We start from the raw sequence: 8,524 nt of genomic DNA, 5'->3' as shown, positions 1-8,524 counted from the left end.
TGCGACAGGTACAGATTTCTGATTCAAGGCCAGCTGGGTTACCAAGTTGACCAACACATCCAGTTTGCCTTCAAGCTTCTTAGTTTCTGATGATGCAGATGGGTTTGTAGCTACCTCATGCACTCCTCTAATGACTATGGCATCATTTCTGGCGCTAAACTGTTGGGAGTTGGAGGCCATCTTCTCAATTAAATTTCTGGCTTCAGCAGGGGTCATGTCTCCAAGGGCTCCACCACTGGCATCATCTATCATACTTCTCTCCATATTACTGAGTCCTTCATAAAAATATTGGAGAAGAAGCTATTCTGAAATCTGATGGTGGGGGCAACTGGCACATAGTTTCTTAAATCTCTCCCAGTACTCATACAGGCTCTCTCCACTGAGTTGTCTAATACCTGAGATATCCTTCCTGATGGTTGTGGTCCTGGAAGCAGGGAAAATTTTTTCTAAGAATACTCTCTTAAGGTCATCCCAGCTCGTGATGGACCTTGGAGCAAGGTAATACAGCCAGTCCTTTGCCACTCCTTCTAATGAATGAGGAAAAGCCTTCAGAAATATGTGATCCTCTTGGACATCTGGGGGTTTCATGGTGGAGCAGACAATGTGAAATTCTTTCAAATGTTTGTGCGGGTCTTCACCTGCAAGGCCATGAAACTTTGGAAGCAAATGAATCAGTCCAGTTTTAAGAACATATGGGACATCCTCATCAGGGTATTGGATGCATAAGCTTTCATAGGTGAAATCAGGTGCAGCCATTTCCCTTAGAGTCCTCTCACGAGGTGGAGGTTGTGCCATGTTCTCAGAATGTGCAAAATCAGAATGCTCAGAATCAGAATGCTCAAAATTATAATGCTCAAGATCAGGATGTTCAAAATCACCAATAACAGAATGCACAGATTCACCAGTTATGGAATGCTCAGAATGATCAAAAGGTATAAAATGATGCCTAACTAATCTATGAAATGTCCTATCTATCTCAGGATCAAAGGGTTGTAAGTCAGATGGATTGCCTCTAGTCATACACTACATTCAGCATGCACACAACTAGTTGCCTTGTCATGTAAATAAAGGTGTAGGTTTGAACTACAGCTACCCTCAAATGATATCCAAATGACTTGAAGTTTTGTGAGCAACCTTATAAAATGATGAGAAGATAGCACAAAAAATTTCAGACAAAAATTCAAAGTCTAACTATGAAAGCTAAAATTGGTAGGTTAAGAAAAATAAGTGAATAAAACTTGAAAAATAAAAAACTTTTGACAGAATCGCTTTTTTTGGATGATGTATGGCCGGCTGCCACGGCATAGGAAATTTTTTTCTACCCCAAATGCATATATAATAATTGCGATTCTGATAACCGGAGCAAAAGTTATGGCCGTTTGAAGTTTTGACAAACACAAAATTTGCTAGTTTTTTGGAACTTTCAAATCTGACCAAACTAAAGGCTCTAGCTATTTTTCCCACAAAATATGGATTAAAAGAAGTTACCACAAAAAAATTCAGCCAAAAATAACAACCCTAGCTACTAAAACAAAAAATCCCAAATAATTCAGCATGGGTGGTCGCTAAAATCCGTCTCTAATTAATTTCTACTACTACTCTGTTTTTCCGCAAGCTGATTTCTACTACTACTCTGTTTTCAAGCACAATCTTCACAGCAAAACACCCAAGACTGAAACAGGGGAAACGCTTAATGGGAAAACTGAAACAGAACACACATTAAACAAAATACCAGGACACTAAACAACACTAACACACATACTAACACAATACTAACAATTAAACATAAAACACGAAAGGATTAAACACACAACACTAGCTAGCTATTATGAACCTTTGGACACTGCTCCCCGGCAACGGCGCCAAATTTGATCGAGGCCGTACTCGAATCAAATAAACATGAAAATGCAGTAACTAGGAAGTGATCCTAGGTCGTTTCCCAACGAGCAGTGACAGGCCAAATGTTCATAATATACTTGCAGTAACAGTAACGATGGGGGGGGGGGTTGGTTGTTTGGTAATTAAAGAGCAGAACAAATAAAATGGAATACGAAACTACTAATATTAAAAACGGGTTGTTTCCTCTGATTCAGAAGCCACTCTCTTATCCTGGGTTATGGAGAATTCGTCCCTAACAGTCAACCGCTTAATCCAACCCTATTTCAATTTACTAAGCGAAAATCAACTTAGGGTTTTCAATACGTGATTAGGCACCACATACACCAGTTAGCCCTTCGTCCATTAAGCATGAACGCAAGTTAGGCTCAGAGGCAATTAATCGAACACGAAGCGTGCACTGATTAATATTCACGAAATTGGGATAACTGGTGAAGGGAAAACTGCCAGGAAACCACATTACAAACGAAACCTCAAAGAGAGTTGGGCTTCGTCCTCAAAAGGAAACAACACCAGAAAATCTAGCCTTCCATGGATTCAAACAGAAAACGCAAATGAAACATGAAACAGAAACGTAAATGAACAAGAACGTAAATGAAAAGAAACGTAAATGAACAGAAACGTAAATGAACGTAGAAGAAGAAGCAAGAATGAACTCGTAATTAGAAGCAGAAAACGGAAATTTGCATTAAGAACGAAAACTGTAACAAGGGAACAGAAAAACATGAAAACCTAAAACCAAAGCTCTGAATAATGAAAATAGCCTAGCAGAATAGAATGCCCTACACGAATCCCAAGGCAGCTATTTAAAAAGAGTCACTCAAAGTCACTGGGCCCTATTACAATACTCTGGCCCAAAACGAAATAAACACTAAACAACATAAAATAAAATTGCGAAATTTCCTAATTAGAAATTAACTAAGGTAAGCACTGCTTTATTTGCCCTCTTCAAGTCCACAACCAAAATCCGGATTAAGCCCAATGTTTCATTAATTCCTGAAATTAGATTAAAAACATCAAATTAGCTAAATGAGCCCAAATAATAAAACTGCCTAATTAATTGACAATTAAGACCAATCAAAAATTAAAATGGTGCAAAAAGGGTTTAGAAAATAGAAGAAAATGATGGCACATCAGAATTACAACTCAAGGCTCACGGTTCAATACAATTACAGTTTAGCTCAAAGATGGGTGAAAATGATATAATCATTGATAACAACTAAGCTTTTGGTCAAGTGGCTTGTATATACAACAATGGCCTTCATCATTTCCAATTCATACATTTCATTATAAATTTCAGAGATTGATGCAAAAATTAATACTCTATGCTAGTCGTTCTCTCAACAATTAAGTTCATACTCTCACCGGTTTATTATCAAGCTTTTCTTTCACAATCAACATGTCTACTGACTAACATTTCTAACTGTGAGCCTACTTTCTTGTTCTTTCTCATCTAACATACACACTTGCTCAACTCTTGATAAAAAAACACTCTTCATTTCAATCATGCATTCATTCTACAATCAATTCACAACACCAATTCCACAAAAAGATCAAGTGTTTGCACTGCATACTCAGAGAATCAAGTTAAGTTGTTCAGTATGCTTCAAAACATGCATACTAATTATCCACAGAAAGACAAATATATAATTATAAATATAAACCAAAATCACCAAAAACAATGTACTAAAACTATAATAATTATAATAATTTCCAAAAAGGAAAAATAAGGAATTTAGAATTCCTGTGACTAGTCCCGTGTGCCCTGTGTGTCCTGCATATCCTCCTCATCTGTCAGATGTAAAACTGGGGTAGCTGGAGGAGTGAATGACAGTCTCAGGACTAGCATGGTAGGGTCTTCTGGCATCTCCATGATGGGTGTAGGAGGATCTGCTACTTGCTGAGCAAAAGATAGGTCCATCCCTACTGAGAGTGGATCTTCTGGGGTCTGTGGTGTCCTTTTAGGAGTAGTAGCCTCTTGTCTCAACTGTGACTCACCTGCTTCAACAGTCTCATTGATCGAGGCCGTACCCGAATCAAATAAACATTAAAATGTAGTAACTAGGAAGTGATCCTAGGTCGTTTCCCAACGAGCAGTGACAAGCCAAATGTTCATAATATACTTGCAGTAACAGTAACAGTAACAATGGGGGGGGGGTTGTTTGCTTTTGTAAATTAAACAGCGAATATATGTGAATTAGAAAATATCAGAATTAAAACACGTTGCTTCCCCTTGATTCACAAGCAAGTCTCTTATCCTAGGTTACGAGAGTTTATCCTTTATCAGTTTAACCACTTAATCCAACCCTAAATTAAATTACTAAGCGAAATTCAACATAAGGCATTCATTATGTGATTAAGCATCACATACACCAATTACTCATAATCGATCATTAAGCATGAACGTAAATTAAGCGCAGAGACAATTAATCAAGCACTAAGCATGCATGAATTAAAAGCAACAAATTCAAAGTAATTAGTGAAGAGGAAAAAACTAAACAGAATTTAACAGTAATAATAGAACCTCAAAGAGAACTGTGCTTGATCCTCAAGGGAAAACAACGTTGCGGACTTAGCCTTCCATTAATCAAATAGAGAATGAAATTTTAATGATAAAACTAAAAGTCTGAACTGGAATTGTAAAAAAACGAAATTAAAAGAGAAAGAGAAGAGAGCCTAAAACTAAAAACGAAAAATAGAAGAGAGAGAGGAGAGAGAGAGTCTCCCGCGAGGGAGAGAGGGGGTCCCTAAACTAGAACCTTGGTGCTGTTATATAGTTTTTTCCAGCCCCAAAGCTTACAAATATGTTTTAAATCCAAGCCCATAAGTAAAATCAAATCAAATCTAGATAAGATAAGATAAGATAAGATCTAGATGAAATAATATCTAGATGAGATCAAATCTAAATAATATCTAGATAAGATAAGATCTAATTTTATAGAATAAATTAGTCTGCCCTCTTCAAGTCCAAGCCCAATTCTAGATTCAAGCCCAATGCTTCATTAATTCCTGAAATTAGATTAAAAACATCAAATTAGCTGAATGGGCCCAAATAATAAAACTGCCTAATTAATTGACAATTAAGACCAATCAATAATTAAAATGGTGCAAAAAGGGTTTAGAAAATAGAAGAAAATGATGGCACATCAAAACCCCCCATACTTAGCCTTTTGCACTCCTGGGCAAAATGAAACAAAGAACAAAATCCAAGGATATCAGAGGGAGACAAACAAAAACATTCACATATTTCTCAATGAACATCAAGGAATAAAAGGAATGGGTAACATCTAACATAAGGAGATCCAAAAAGTCAAGACATTCATGAAAATCATCCAAGCAACCCAATCATGGCAAAATAGTTAATCAGCTCAAGAATGAAAAGTGATAAAGCCTCACAAGATATACACTCTATCTCTCAAGTGTCTAGGCTACTATTTACCCTCAAAGCACCCATGAAAGCAAACACCACATAAACTTGGCAAGATTCTAAAATTGACAATCAACCCATAAACACAAGCACATGAGGATCAAAAGGTCTTTTAAGGTTGTAATGGGGCCAAGGACAAGGTATGGAGAAATATGGAATAAGTGGCTAAATCCCAAAGGAATAGAGGAGCAAAGGGGAATAAGTGCATATTAAGAAAAAAATAAGAAAATAAAAAGAAGTAAAGATAAAAATTAAACATGAAGAGTAGAACCAAGAGTTTCATCATTCTTGTGCCATTTAAGATCTTATTCACTCAACTTTATTGCTTTTCCTTTTTTTTTTTTTTTTTTTTTTTTTTTTTTTTTAGCCTTTGAGAAACAACATTTCATTCAGCATGTCCAACATTTAACCAATATACAATGTACATCAAGTATGGCCCAAAATACATCATGAAGCATAGCCAACAAAACAAGTTGTCCAATGAAACAAAAACCCCCCCACACTTATTCCCAAAACAATTCCAAAGCTCCAAAATTCCTTAAGGATATGGTAATATCATGGTTTTTCACTTAAGGCTTGTAGTGAGCTTCAAAACAAGGAAAGGGAAACAAGGCTCAAAAGGGCTATCAAAGGAATTAATTCAAGGTAAGTCCATTTGGCTAGAAGCTTATAAGAACAAAATTTCCTTAATCATTTCCAAATATGCATGTGAATTAGGACGCATCAACAAGAATCAAGCCAAGGCTATTGTGCAAGCAATCAATGGGGCAAAACACACCAAATGATTATAATGATGGATGGCTCAAATTCTCACAAAGGTAAAATCATCACTTTCAAATTGAGCTTTCAAAACTATCATGACATGTAGAGAAGAATCAAGGATTTCAAGTCACAAAATGTCAAGAACTTTTATTTTCAAAACAATTACCCATTTCTTGAACATATCCTATAATTCAAAGAAAAACATGCAAAGTCGTACGTGCACACAAAATTGACCCAAAATATTAAACTGAAAATCCGACGAAACTAACAACATTAACAAATTAACACAACTAACAAATTAACAAAACCAACAAAACTAGCGAAACCAAAGAACACCCCCCCCCATACTTAAACAACACATTGTCCTCAATGTAGCACAATTAAAAGATTAAAAACAATTAAATCATCAAAGAGAATCGGACAAGTGTAATAAAAGCAAAGAAGGAGATAGGAAAAGAAAAACTCCCTAAGTCATGGTGGAGGAAGAGTAGGGTGGAGTAAGGAAGTCTCTTCCACCACTACGTCCACTAAAGAAGGGTTCGTGAGGAATGGCTTAAGTCGATGTCCGTTGACCTTGAAGCTCTTGTTTGTGGAGTCGCTTTTGATCTCAATCAGTTGCAACTTCCTTTCCTCGCCAGCTTGATCCATAGAGAAGTTGCAAGTCTTCACTGCCCAGTATGCTTTGTGCTCAATTTCCACTGGAAGATGACATGCCTTTCCAAAGACAACCCGATAAGGAGACATTCCTATGGGTGCTTTGTAGGCAGTCCGATGTGCCCAGAGAGCATCATCAAGCCTGGTACTCCAATCTTTCCTGCTTGGTTGCACAATCTTCACAGCAAAACACCCAAGACTGAAACAGGGACTTTGTTTGTATTTAGATTAATGCAAACCCAATTTAAAAGCAAGAGATAAGAATTTAAAATAGAAGATAGAAGATAAGGTAAAGAAAAGATAAGATATTTAAAGATAAAATTAGAAGATAAAAGAAAAGATAAGATATTTAAAGATAAAATTCGAAGATAAAAGATTGAAAGATCAAAATAGAAGATAAAGATAATAGATAAGATAAGATAAAAAAATTTAAAGATAAGATATGATAAAATATTTAAATTGCGATAAAGATAACTACTTCTAAGAAATTCAAATAAATAAGATCTAAATCTACTAAATCTAAATACTTACTCCTAAAACCCAACAGTAAAAAAATAAGGAATAACTACTTCTAAGGAAGACCGACAATGAAAATAAGGACTAAAATCTATATATTAAAATCGCTAAAACCTGACAAGTCTAATTAGCCTAGATATATGGATTCTGGATTTGTCTATTATCAATACCAGTGAACTAATCAACACTAACACACATACTAACACAATACTAACAATTAAACATAAAACACGAAAGGATTAAACACACAACAATAGCTAGCTATTATGAACCTTTGGACACTGCTCCCCGGCAACGGCGCCAAATTTGATCGAGGCCGTACCCGAATGAAATAAACATTAAAATGTAGTAACTAGGAAGTGATCCTAGGTTGTTTCCCTACGAGCAGTGACAAGCCAAATGTTCATAATATACTTCCAGTAACAGTAACAGTAACAATGGGGGGGGGGGTTGTTTGCTTTTGTAAATTAAACAGCGAATATATGTGAATTAGAAAATATCAGAATTAAAACACGTTGCTTCCCCTTGATTCACAAGCAAGTCTCTTATCCTAGGTTACGAGAGTTTATCCTTTATCAGTTTAACCACTTAATCCAACCCTAAATTAAATTACTAAGCGAAATTCAACATAAGGCATTCATTATGTGATTAAGCATCACATACACCAATTACTCATAATCGATCATTAAGCATGAACGTAAATTAAGCGCAGAGACAATTAATCAAGCACTAAGCATGCATGAATTAAAAGCAACAAATTCAAAGTAATTAGTGAAGAGGAAAAAACTAAACAGAATTTAACAGTAATAATAGAACCTCAAAGAGAACAGTGCTTGATCCTCAAGGGAAAACAACGCTGCGGACTTAGCCTTCCATTAATCAAATAGAGAATGAAATTTTATTGATAAAACTAAAAGTCTGAACTGGAATTGTAAAAAAACGAAATTAAAAGAGAAAGAGAAGAGAGCCTAAAACTAAAAACGAAAAATAGAAGAGAGAGAGGAGAGAGAGAGAGTCTCCCGCGAGGGAGAGAGGGGGTCCCTAAACTAGAACCTTGGTGCTGTTATATAGTTTTTTCCAGCCCCAAAGCTTACAAATATGTTTTAAATCCAAGCCCATAAGTAAAATCAAATCAAATCTAGATAAGATAAGATAAGATAAGATCTAGATGAAATAATATCTAGATGAGATCAAATCTAAATAATATCTAGATAAGATAAGATCTAATTTTATAGAATAAATTAGTCTGCCCTCTTCAAGTCCAAGCCC

At 35.8% G+C, this 8,524-nt stretch overlaps 1 non-coding gene across 1 annotated transcript; it reads left to right on the top strand.

Annotated features, from left to right (window-relative positions):
• Nucleotides 1-310: 310 nt before the first annotated feature.
• LOC121175209 (small nucleolar RNA R71) lies at nt 311-417 on the top strand. The gene has a single exon (XR_005892424.1). It is a non-coding gene; the product is annotated as a small nucleolar RNA R71 (small nucleolar RNA).
• The last annotated feature ends 8,107 nt before the right edge of the window (nt 418-8,524 follow it).

This window comes from Glycine max, chromosome 7 (genome assembly GCF_000004515.6).
Source record: "Glycine max cultivar Williams 82 chromosome 7, Glycine_max_v4.0, whole genome shotgun sequence".
NCBI classification, from domain to species: domain Eukaryota; kingdom Viridiplantae; phylum Streptophyta; class Magnoliopsida; order Fabales; family Fabaceae; genus Glycine; species Glycine max.
This window is presented reverse-complemented; position numbering and strand designations above follow the sequence as displayed.